The sequence below is a fragment of the Apodemus sylvaticus genome, chromosome 8 (genome assembly GCF_947179515.1).
Source record: "Apodemus sylvaticus chromosome 8, mApoSyl1.1, whole genome shotgun sequence".
Taxonomy (NCBI): Eukaryota; Metazoa; Chordata; class Mammalia; order Rodentia; family Muridae; genus Apodemus; species Apodemus sylvaticus.
The window spans coordinates 82,091,498-82,104,506 of NC_067479.1; positions in this window are offsets into that span (position 1 = coordinate 82,091,498).

Below are 13,009 nucleotides of genomic sequence, written 5' to 3' on the forward strand. Positions count from 1 at the left end.
ATAATTTTATAAAGCAATAATAGAATTAACAAAACAATTCGGGTGGCGGCGGCAGCGGCGGCGGCAGTGCAGCAGTAGCTGGTCCAGCTGAAGGGCAATCAGCAGTGGAGCCAGGGCGACACAGGGACCAGTTAGGCCCTGCGCCCACGACCACTGACCTTCGCTGACCAGCCAGGCGGCAAGCAGCTGCAGTTGTGCTGCGCCTTTCCTGCACGGAGGCCACTTCAGAACTCGGCCTCCCACCAGTCAGGAGAGGAGCATCCATCTTGGTTCCGGACTCCGGGGATCGGACAGACTGAGGTACACACAAACATAATCCGAGGCCAACACCGCGGTGGTCTGAGCCTGACGGGCGTTGGCCCGCACCCAGGCCCTGGGCTGGTCGGGAGGCCATCGGGGTGCCAACCCAGCCAGGGGGTTTTTTGCCCAGGCCTGCGTGCGCGCGCCGCCGCCATTTTGCCTGCAGGACGACAGAGAGCTCTGGCGGGCAGACCTGTAACAGGCATAGCCTGAGGCTAACAAAGCGGGGGTCTAGGCCCCAAAAGGCACAGGACTGACCCCAAGAACTGGGCAGCTTGGTGGGCCATCTGTGAGTCAACCCGCCCAGGGGATTGTTAGCACAGCAGACTCTCCCGGCGCTTTCAGGGAGCGCGGGCGCACGCCCGCCATCCTAGTCACCTGGCGGACCCAATTAACAGTCATAGCCCTAGGGGAACTTTGCTCGGACCTTGGCCTCCCAGGCTTTTGCCTGGACTCAGGGACTGGGCGGCCAGGCTAACCTTGTGTGTGACAGCCCGGTTGGCGGATCGGCTGCCCAGCGGAGTGAGCGGAACACAGGGGAGATCACAGCAGCATACACCATCAGCACTCCCTGGGGGTGCACACAGGCTCCATCTGGTCCACAGACACAATCTGGGGCAAGGCCTCAGGCAGAAGCCCTCAGCTCTACTCCCTCCGCTTCCGGATCCAGATCAGCCTGGGCGGCAGCACCACATCTCCAAGTCCTGCAAGTGGTTAGCTGGGCTTCCGGGAGGCCAGCTGGGAGAAGTCAGTGTGCTCCAGTGAATCCAGCGGGCCCCAGCGGGAGCCTTCAGGTGCCTGCTTTGGGATCTGAACAGCCTGGGCAGCAGCACCCTGTCTACAAGCAGTGCAGGAGGTAAGCTGTGCACCAGAGGCCAACTGGGAAGGGGCAGCTTGCACTGGTGAGTCCAGCACTGACAAGACAAACTAACACCAGTGAGAACTAGTTGGCAAAAGGCAAACGCAGGAACGTCACTAACAGAAATCAAGGCAATATGGCAACATCTGAACCCAATTCTCCTCTACCAACATGTCCTGGATACCCCATCACACCAGTAAAACAAGATTTGGATTTAAAATCACTGGTCATGATGCTGGTACAGGAACACATGAAGGACATACTTAAAGAAATTCAGGAGAAAATGGATCAAAAGTTAGAAGCCCTTGCAAGGGAAACACAAAAGTCACTGAAAGAAATCCAGGAGAATACAAAAACCAACAAGGAGGAAATGCAAAAAACACTTAAAGAAATACAGGAGAACTTTGGTCAACAGGCTGAGGTCATGAAAGACGAAACACAAAAATCTCTTAAAGAAATACAGGAGAACTTTGGTCAACAGGCTGAGGTCATGAAAAAGGAAACACAAAAATCTCTTAAAGAATTACAGGAAAACACAAACATGCAAGTGAAGGAGCTAAGCAAAACCATCCAGGATCTAAAATCAGAAGTAGAAACAACTAAGAAAACTCAAAGGGAGACAACTTTGGAGATAGAAAGCCTTGGGAAGAAATCGGGGGACAGAGATGCAAATATCAACAACAGAATACAAGAGATAGAAGAAAGAATCTCAGATGCTGAAGATTCCATAGAAACCATGGACTCAACAGTTAAAGAAAATGCAAAATGCAAAAAGCTTGTAACCCAAAATATCCAGGAAATCCAGGACACAATGAGAAGACCAAACCTAAGGATTATAGGCATAGATGAGAGTGAAGATTTACAACTTAAAGGGCCAGCAAATATCTTCAATAAAATTATGGAAGAAAACTTCCCTAACCTAAAGAGATGCCCATGAATATACAAGAAGCCTACAGAACTCCAAACAGACTGGACCAGAACAGAAATACTTCCCGTCACATAATAATCAAAACACCAAATGTTCTAAACAAAGAAAGAATACTAAAGGCAGTAAGAGAAAAAGGCCAAGTAACATATAAAGGAAGACCTATCAGAATCACAGCAGACTTTTCACCTGAGACTATGAAGGCTAGAAGGTCCTGGGCAGATCTCATGCAGACTCTAAGAGAACACAAATGCCAACCAAAACTACTATATCCAGCAAAACTCTCAATCACCATAGATGGAGAAACTAAGATATTTCATGACAAAACCAAGTTTACCCAATATCTATCCACAAACCCGGCCCTAAAAAGGATAATAGGAGGACAACACCAATACAAGGAGGGAAACTTCACCCTGGAAAAAGCAAGATAGTAACCTTTCATTAAACCCAAAAGAAGATAAGCATTCAAATTTAAAAAATAACGTCAAAAATGATAGGAAGTAACAATCACTATTCCTTAATATCTCTTAACATCAATGGACTTAATGCCCCAATAAAAAGACACGGACTAACTGACTGGATACGTAAACAGGACCCTACATTTTGCTGCTTACAGGAAACACACCTCAGGGTCAAAGACAAACACTACATTAGAGTAAAAGGCTGGAAGACAATTTTACAAGCAAATGGTCTCAGGAAACAAGCTGGAGTAGCCATTTTAATATCAGATAAAATTGACTTTCAACCCAAAGTCATCAAAAGGGACCCTGAGGGACACTTCTTGCTGGTTAAAGGAAAAATACAAAAAGAAGAACTGTCAATCCTGAACATCTATGCCCCAAATGCAAGGGCACCCTCTTTCGTAAAAGAAACTTTATTAAAACTAAAAGCACACATTGCACCTAACACAATAATTGTGGGTGACTTCAACACTGCACTTTCCTCAATGGACTGATCAGGAAAACAGAAACTAAACAGGGACACCATGAAACTAATTGAAGCTTTGGACCAATTAGATTTAACAGATATATATAGAACATTCTATCCTAAAACAAAAGAATATACCTTTTTCTCAGCACCTCATGGTACCTTCTCCAAAATCGACCATATAATTGGTTACAAGACAGACCTCAACAAATATAAGAAGATAGAACTAATCCCATGCCTCCTATCTGATCACTATGGAGTAAAAGTGGTCTTCAATAGCAACAGAAACAACAGAAAACCCACATACACGTGGAAACTGAACAATAGTCTACTCAATGATACCTTGGTCAAGGAAGAAATAAAGAAAGAAATTAAAGACTTTTTAGAACATAATGAAAATGAAAACACAACATACCCAAATCTATGGGCCACAATGAAAGCAGTGCTAAGAGGAAAACTCATAGCCCTGAGTGCCTCCAAAAAGAAAATGGAGAGAGCATACATGACCAGCTTAATGACACACCTGAAAGCCCTAGAACAAAAAGAAGCTATTTCGCCCAGGAGGAATAGAAGGCAGGAAATCATCAAACTCAGGGCCGAAATCAATCAAGTAGAAACAAAGAGAACCATACAAAAAAATCAACAAAACCAGGAGCTGGTTCTTTGAGAAAATCAACAAGATAGATAAACCCTTAGCCAGACTGACCAAAGGGCACAGAGAAAGTATCCAAATTAACAAACTTAGAAATGAAAAGGGAGATATAACAACGGAAACTGAGGAAATCCAAAAAATCATCAGATCCTACTACAAGAGCCTGTACTCAACACAACTGGAGAATCTGGAGGAAATGGACAATTTCCTTGACAGATACCAAATGCCAAAATTAAGTCAGGACCAACTAGACCATCTAAACAGTCCCATAATGCCTAAAGAAATAGAAGGAGTCATAGAAAGTCTTCCAACCAAAAAAAGCACAGGACCAGATGGCTTCAGTGCAGAATTCTACCAGACCTTCAAAGAAGAGTTAACACCAATACTCTTCAAACTATTCCACAAAATAGAAACAGAAGGAACACTACCCAATTCCTTCTACGAAGCCACAATTACGCTGATACCAAAGCCACAAAAAGATCCAACAAAGAAAGAGAACTTCAGACCAATTTCCCTTATGAACATCGATGCAAAAATACTCAATAAAATTCTTGCCAACCAAATCCAAGAACACATCAAAACGATCATCCACCATGATCAAGTAGGCTTTATCCCGGGAATGCAGGGTTGGTTCAATATACGGAAATCCATCAATACAATCCACTACATAAACAAACTCAAAGAACAAAACCACATGGTCATTTCATTGGATGCTGAAAAAGCATTTGACAAAATTCAGCATCCCTTCATGCTTAAAGTCTTGGAGAGAACAGGAATTCAAGGCCCATACCTAAACATAGTAAAAGCAATATACAGCAAACCGGTAGCCAGCATCAAACTAAATGGAGAGAAACTTGAAGCAATCCCACTGAAATCAGGGACCAGACAGGCTGCCCCCTTTCTCCTTATCTTTTCAATATTGTACTTGAGGTACTAGCTCGGGCAATTCGACAACATAAGGAGGTCAAAGGGATACAAATTGGAAAGGAAGAAGTCAAACTATCATTATTTGCAGACGACATGATCGTCTACCTAAGTGACCCAAAGAACTCCACTAGAGAGCTCCTACAGCTGATAAACAACTTCAGCAAAGTGGCAGGTTATAAAATCAACTCCAGCAAATCAGTGTCCTTCCTATACTCAAAGGATAAGCAGGCTGAGAAAGAAATTAGGGAAATGACCCCCTTCACAATAGCCACAAACAGTATAAAGTATCTTGGGGTGACTCTTACCAAACATGTGAAAGATCTGTATGACAAGAACTTCAAGACTCTGAAGAAGGAAATGGAAGAAGACCTCAAAAAATGGGAAAACCTCCCATGCTCATGGATCGGTAGAATCAATATAGTTAAAATGGCCATTTTGCCTAAAGCACTATACAGATTCAATGCAATACCCATCAAAATCCCAACTCAATTCTTCACAGAGTTAGAAAGAGCAATTATCAAATTCATCTGGAACAACAAAAAACCCAGGATAGCTAAAACTATTCTCAGCAACAAAAGAAAATCTGGGGGAATCAGTATCCCTGACCTCAAGCAATACTACAGAGCAATAGTGTTAAAAACTGCATGGTATTGGTACAGTGACAGGCAGGAGGATCAATGGAACAGGATTGAAGATCCAGAAATGAACCCACATACCTATGGCCACTTGATCCTCGACAAAGAGGCTGAAAACATCCAATGGAAAAAAGATAGCCTTTTCAACAAATGGTGCTGGTTCAACTGGAGGGCAGCATGCAGAAGAATGCGAATTGATCCATCCTTGTCTCCTTGTACTAAGCTCAAATCCAAATGGATCAAGGACCTCCACATAAAGCCAGACACTCTGAAGCTAATAGAAAAGAAACTGGGGAAGACCCTTGAGGACATCAGTACAGGGAGAAAGTTTCTGAACAGAACACCAATAGCGTATGCTCTAAGAGCAAGAATTGACAAATGGGACCTCATAAGGTTACAGAGTTTCTGTTAGGCAAAGGACACCATCAAGAGGACAGATTGGCAACCAACAAATTGGGAAAAGATCTTCACCAATCCTACATCAGATAGAGGGCTAATATCCAATATATATAAAGAACTCAAGAAGTTAGACTCCAGAAAACCGAACAACCCTATTAAAAATGGGGTACAGAGTTAAACAAAGAATTCTCACCTGAAGAACTTCGGATGGCAGAGAAGCATCTTAAAAAATGCTCAACTTCATTAGTCATTAGGGAAATGCAAATCAAAACAACCCTAAGATTTCATCTTACACCAGTCAGAATGGCTAAGATTAAAAATTCAGAAGACAGCAGGTGTTGGAGAGGGTGTGGAGAAAGAGGAACACTCCTCCATTGCTGGTGGGGTTGCAAATTGGTACAACCACTCTGGAAATCAGTCTGGCGGTTCCTCCGAAAACTGGGCACCTCACTTCCAGAAGATCCTGCTATACCACTCCTGGGCATATATCCAGAGTATTCCCCATCATGTCATAAGGATACATGCTCTACTATGTTCATAGCAGCCCTATTTATAATTGCCAGATGCTGGAAAGAACCCAGGTATCCCTCAACAGAAGAGTGGATGCAAAAAATGTGGTATATCTACACAATGGAGTACTATTCAGCCATTAGAAACAATGAATTCATGAAATTCTTAGGCAAATGGATGGAGCTAGAGAACATCATACTAAGTGAGGTAACCCAGACTCAAAAGGTGAATCATGGTATGCATTCACTAATAAGTGGTTATTAACCTAGAAAACTGGAATACCCAAAACATAATCCACACATCAAATGAGATACAAGAAGAAAGGAGGAGTGGCCCCTGGTTCTGGAAAGACTCAGTGAAACAGTATTCGGCAAAACCAGAATGGGGAAGTGGGAAAGGGTGGGAGGGAGGACAGGGGAAGAGAAGGGGTCTTATGGGACTTTCGGGGAGTGGGGGGGCTAGAAAAGGGGAAATCATTTGAAATGTAAATAAATTATATCGAATAAAAAAAATTAATTCATGAAATTCTTAGGCAAGTTGGTGGAATTGGAGAATGTTATCCTGAGTGAGGTGACCCAATCAAAAAAGAACACACATGGTATGCACTCACTGATAGGTGGATATTAACCCAGAAGCTCGGAATACCCAAGACACAATTCACCTATCAAATGATGCCAAAGAAGGAAGAAGGAGAGGCCCCTAGTCCTGGAAAGGCTCAATGCAGCAGTGTAGGGTAATACTAGGACAGGGGAGCAGGAAGGGGTTGATAGGGGAACAGGGGGAGGGAAGTGGGCTTATGGGACTTTTAGGGAGGGGGAAATCATTTGAAATGTAAATAAAGAATATATCTAATAAAAAAAACTATAAAAAATAAAAAAGAATTATGTTGGCCAAAAAAAAAAAGAATTAACAAAACAATAATAATATTAATTTGTAATTATGTCTAAAAAATTTATTTCTAATTTGGTAATAAAAATATCAGAAAATCATCAGCTGGCCATAAAACCCACTTTATGCTCTTACCTCTCATTGCACCATGGTAAATTAGATAGATACTGAATTGTTCCTGCACACTACAGCTTAACAAGAATTACCAAAGCAATGAATCAGCAGTTATTTTATATTAAATTGTTATTCATTTGAAAATGTGAAAATGGTGCTTTTTAAAAAGGCTTTCAAACTTTATCCTGACACACCGTTGTAGTTAAAAGTGCATTGATAACATAGATTTTAAATGATTTGTACAAATCAACTTTAAAGAAGTCATGACAATCAAAATAAAACAGTGGTGACTATCAGGGTTACGGGATTTGCTTTAGTGAGTAAAGTCATCTATTAGCTCATCCCCTATCAGACTTACTAGGAAGTGTGAGAGACCCATTCATCATTTCCGTCATTACTATCAGCTGGCAGTCAATTTTTTAACATGTGAGCCATTAGAAGGACATTTCAGATGCAAACCAAACTATTGCTCTCTTACACGGTGTTTCATAAAAACCAATGGCCAGCCCTCCAGAGTCTGATGATCAAACCCTCTAGCTGAAGACATGCTAGAGTCACAGAAGATGGAGAAATGAAGCTGGTACTCAGCTGGGAGCCTCATCCCCACTAGCTAGCTTTCAGGGAACTAGAAGCTGCTATACATACTACTGGAGGAGGAAAGTACTCCTTAATTTCTACAGTCTGTGAATCCTGCAAACTACAGCTGTCCTGAGAAGGTATGCTAACCGGTGCAATAAAGTCACAAATGCTGTAAAAGTAACCAACCACTTTACGATTGGAAATAAGACATTGAAACAGTGAATCTGGCACTGTTAATCAAGGCACTTACCTGTGGCTACATAGGTCAGAGGCTCTGAGGATACTACCTTGCTAGGTAGACATAGCATGAAAAAGATCTCTTGTAAATTTATTTCTATACATATAGAACAGAACATCTCTCAACGCTCATCAGGAAAGTTTCTCCTTCAGTAGATGGCAATGAACAGAGACACACAAGTGGCCAACGTTCAGAGAATAAGAGACTGTGACATACTCTGCTCTGATGGGGCATACACGCACACACCTCCCGCTGGCTTGTGGATCTTTACAGAGGAGGCAGAAAGACTGTGTGAGCCAGATGTGATGGATAACATCAGTGAACCAGTTTTTTCCAGACACAACCGGGCAGTTGCACATTTGAATTCACTGACAGCATGCACACAAACTGAACATCTGAAGTCAGACAAAACCACAGCATATGAGTTGGGGAAGTGGGCATAAAAATCACTCACCAACTGAGGACTGTTGATAGCTGCTGGTAGGCGGAGAGTCAGCTCTTTAATGATGTGACCCTTGGTAGGTCTACCATGTGACCGGCTGGCCCCACTGCCACAACTAGTTGGACAGTACAAACTGGACTTTATGGTGTAGGGGAAGAAAACTCAAAGTTTGGTTAGAGGAGAAGGGAAAGTGGAGAGGATGGTTGTAAGAGGAGTTGGAGTGAATATCTTCAAAACACAGTGCATGAAATTCTCGAATAATTAATAAAAATACTGTATTTAAATATAGCCAAGAGAAATGTGAATCTATACCCTAAGCTTTACATCACCACTAGCTTAAAGCCTTCCTGGTTCTCAACTAGGGCTTAACCTAGTACCCTATGGGAGAAAGGGAAGAACAAGATGAAGACATAGGCAGCCACAGAGAGTCTAAGGATACTCCATTTTCACCCAAGCTCATTGAAATAACCCAAGGTTATTTTTTCCCATCCGGATTGAGGTTAGCCAACTAATGTTTTTCAACTATAAATATGAAATTCACAGCATATAACACTTCATGGCAGGTGATACTTCCTTTCAGCACGTCTCAGTGTAGGTGATAGATTCTCACTGTCCTGCAAACCCTGTTTCACTTCTAGAAATAAATTATCCTGATGTTCTTATATCCACTCTTCAGTGAAGCTCGGGAATGGAGGTGGAAGAAGGAGATATGCCCCTAATTCTAAACTCCAAATGTGCCAAGAATCTGCTGGGCTTTATTCAGGTCAAGATATTGCCTTCAGAATCCATGTAAAGCAACTTTGAAGCCAAATGGACTGTGAAACAAATAGATGTCATGACTCAGAGAGTCTGTGAATGAGGAGCTTGTCTCAACACATTCAACAGGGTTTCTGTGAAGACAAATTGGGCTGCAGATATAATATATGCAAAATAATTTAGACAAATAGAGAGAGAAAAATTAAGACTGTATAATCTCATTATGCCATGACAACTGGCTAATTGTTGTATAGATTGCCTTCCAGACTCTTCTCTGTGTATTTGTGAATGATGTATGTAAACTTTTCTTAAATTCAAAAAAATATGATCCTACTTTATATGTACACTGTTTACTTAACAATAAAATCACAGAAAAAAATTTTCATGCCAATAACCACTGACTCAAAGAACTAGTACTGAACAAATCCACATAGAAGGGTAGTTTTGTGGATTTTATGAAGTATTTGACAATGGTTAATGTAATGCATTGCATAATGTTTGTTTTCTAAATATATATATCTGGAAATGAAGTAGTTAAATAAAAGGGCATGAGCCTTTTAAAAGGTTTTGTTGTTTTTGTGAAAAATCGTGCCACTCACCCTGTCTTAGTAGTGGAGGGAGACTCCCCTCCCGGCTTCTCTATTACTCTTCTGTCTAAAATAAATTTCTTTCCAGAAAACCAGAAGGCAGGTAGAAGAGTCTGCATTCTCTATTTAGGTTATACATCCAAAAGACAATAAAAGGGTAAAATGACAAGCCATGAATTAGAAGATATTTGTAGCACACATAACTGAAGAAAAATGCTAGCCTTTTCAGTATATAAGGAATTTCTCTGAGTCAATAAGAAAAAGAAAATCTTGTAGAAAAAAATAAGTCAGGTATGTAAACTAGAGGCAACTCAAAAAGCCTGCAAACATCAACCATAAATGAATAAAGACTGTGGGGAGAGGTGAGAATAGACACAGAAAGGAAGAGAGGAAAGTCAGAGGAGGAGGTGGGAGGGGAGGACAGAGGGAGCAGGAAGGAGGGAAGGAGAGAGGGTCTAAAGTGTATATGAAAGAGAAAGGGAAGAAGAAATAATGGAGACACCGAAAGGAAAGGCGTCTGGCCAGGGTCTGCTGAAGTCTCCACAGTTGAGAATCAAGGCTTCCAGCCCAGTCAGTATTTGCTAAAGACCTTTCTCCTTCCTACCTACAAATCTCTAGTTTTCTAGGAATGTCACCAGAAACACCACTTACAATAAAATCTATATGTGCTCTCAACACCTAATCCCTAGTGGTTACAATCCCATCCAAAGTACCTCCAGAGCCACCCTCTAATCTCACTTAACAAAACCAGAAAGATAATGGAGATGTTTCTTAGCACCAAAATGCACTTAACCGTCATTCTCCCTTGAAAATCCCAGACCCACACAGTACCTCTTATTCTTTCCCTAAGCATCCATCTTTCTCTTAACTTAAAATCTATTTTTAAAGTCTACGTTTGGGATGTCTTTTAACACACTGTGACATCTTTGGGATGCTCATGATGACCAGTTTCCTTCTCTTCCACTCCTATTTTTTTTCCCTGATCTTAGCAAAACTTCAATTCCATTTCATACCAGTGCCCAGAATTCTCTTCTACACCAAAGATGAAGATTCAGGATTTTTGCTTTGTCTTGCTTTGGTTTTGGTTTTGTTTCAGTATTTTTGTTTTCTTGTTTTGTTTTGAGATAAGGTCTTATATATCCAAGATGCTCTCAAATTCAATCTGCAGCAGAGGATTATCTTAAGGGTGTCCTCCTCTTGTCTCCAACTCTCCATTTCTGGTGTCAGAGACTTCTGCCCACACATCTCCTTTATGCGGTTCTGGGGTTCAAACCCGGGGAATTGTGTTTGTTAGACAAGCACTCTGCTGGCTGAGCAACCTTATGCTCATGGGTACAGTCTTCCTGAGCTGAGATTCCTAAAACATCAAGGGACCTCCTCTGTCTGCTACAGGCAGCAGAGTGGAGCTGTCCTTCTGTTCTCACTACTCCAGGGAGGCAGGGTGTGGGGGAGGAAGAAAAGAAAGAACAAAAGAGAGAAACAAAGAAAACAGGGATGTGAGCATGGGGAAGGGGAGAGGAGAAGAAGGAAAGGGGAGAACTAGAAAAAGAAAAAGGAGAAGGGAGGTTCTAATCTCATTAGGAGTCAAGCAGAGGTGGATACAAACAGTAATGAAACCCTGCTGGGTGTCGCCATATTTGCAAACATTTTAAAGCAATAATAACCACTTGGGAAAACTGTGACAGAATCAGATTGTAATGTCCAGTGTTCATTGTCACCTAGATAGACTCTAGAAGTGCCTGGGAGATGGGACTCTGGCATGCCTGGTGGATTGATCACACTTTCATTCATTAATGTGGGAAAGCCTTTTCACTGAAGGCGGCACCATTCCCTGAGTGGATCCTGGGCAGTGGAAGTGGAAGCAGGGAGCTGGGCAGCAGGTGTGCATCTGTTATACTCTGATCTTTACTAGGGATTTAACATGGCTAGTCTCTGAAGCTCCTGCACTATGACTCCCACCATGATGGACTATACCTTAAAGTAAGAGCTGAAAGAACTCCTTTCCCCAGTAAAGTGTTTTTTCAGAGTATTTTATCATAGCAACAGGGAAAAAAACAAACACACAGGTTAAAAAAGAACAGCACATATTTCCACATCTCAATAACACCAAGAATGAACATGAATCCCAGAGGACAAGAATAGTCATAGTATCATTATCTCAAAAGGCAGAATGTCCATCAGCAACAGTTAAAAGTCTCTAAATTCAAGAACTAGTTAACTACACAGCTGTGAAAAATCAATGACTCCTGGCTATCTACATCAACATAAATCTCAAACTAACATTAAACAGAATACACACATCTCAGAAGAATTTATTCAGGATTATTTCATTCATGTTGAGTTCATGCGTATGCAGAAGTGAAGGAGGCATTGCTAAGGTATCCATAAATTGATGAGAAATGTGGAAGAGAAAGAATGTAAAGATTAACACAGTTCATGATAGTGCCCACTTCTGGGTAGAGATAGGAGAAGATAACCTGAGGAATACACAATAAACTTCTGAATTACTGGTAATCTTCCATGTCTTCATCTATGTGGTAAATATACAGACATGAAATTTTAAGTTGGACATGAAATTTTAAATAGTTATATGCATGATATAATTAAGAACAAAGGATTGTATAGCAGATGTTTGATTTTTGTGGACTTTTTCCTAGAATGTTAACCAGGTGGCATCTTTAACATTTGAACTTGTATTTGCTTTTATTACATTTAGTGTGTGTGTTGTGGGAGGGGATCACATGTGTGCAGCACACATGTGGAGGTCAGAGGGCATTTGTGGTAGGACTTCTCCTTCTATCATACATGTCCCAGGGATCAAACGTAAGCTATCAGGCTTGCCAATAAGGCCCTGTACCCACTGAGCCGTCTCACTGGCTCTGCACGTATACTTAGAAATCAGACTCCAAATTCAGCTGTTTGACTCAAAATGTGAGATTCTGCATATGTAAAGTGTACTGCTTATTTAAATGATGTGTCTTTATCTGCTGAGAGGACTTCACTTACAGAGAGAATGAAGTTTACATCTGCCAAGCAGAGCGCTCTGAGGTCTCATTGTCACCAGGGATGATTTTACAATTTCACAACTCGTGGAAAGACCACATTCCCTAGCACTTGGGACACTGGTGCACGTATAGAACGCAGTTTAGTGGAAACTAACATATATGAGATGCTAAACTACTGGCCCAGCAGCCTGATACCTGGATCTGTAGCCAGGGTCCTGAAAACTCCACCGAACAGCACAGGCAAATGTAGCTGTGTCGGGAGGGAT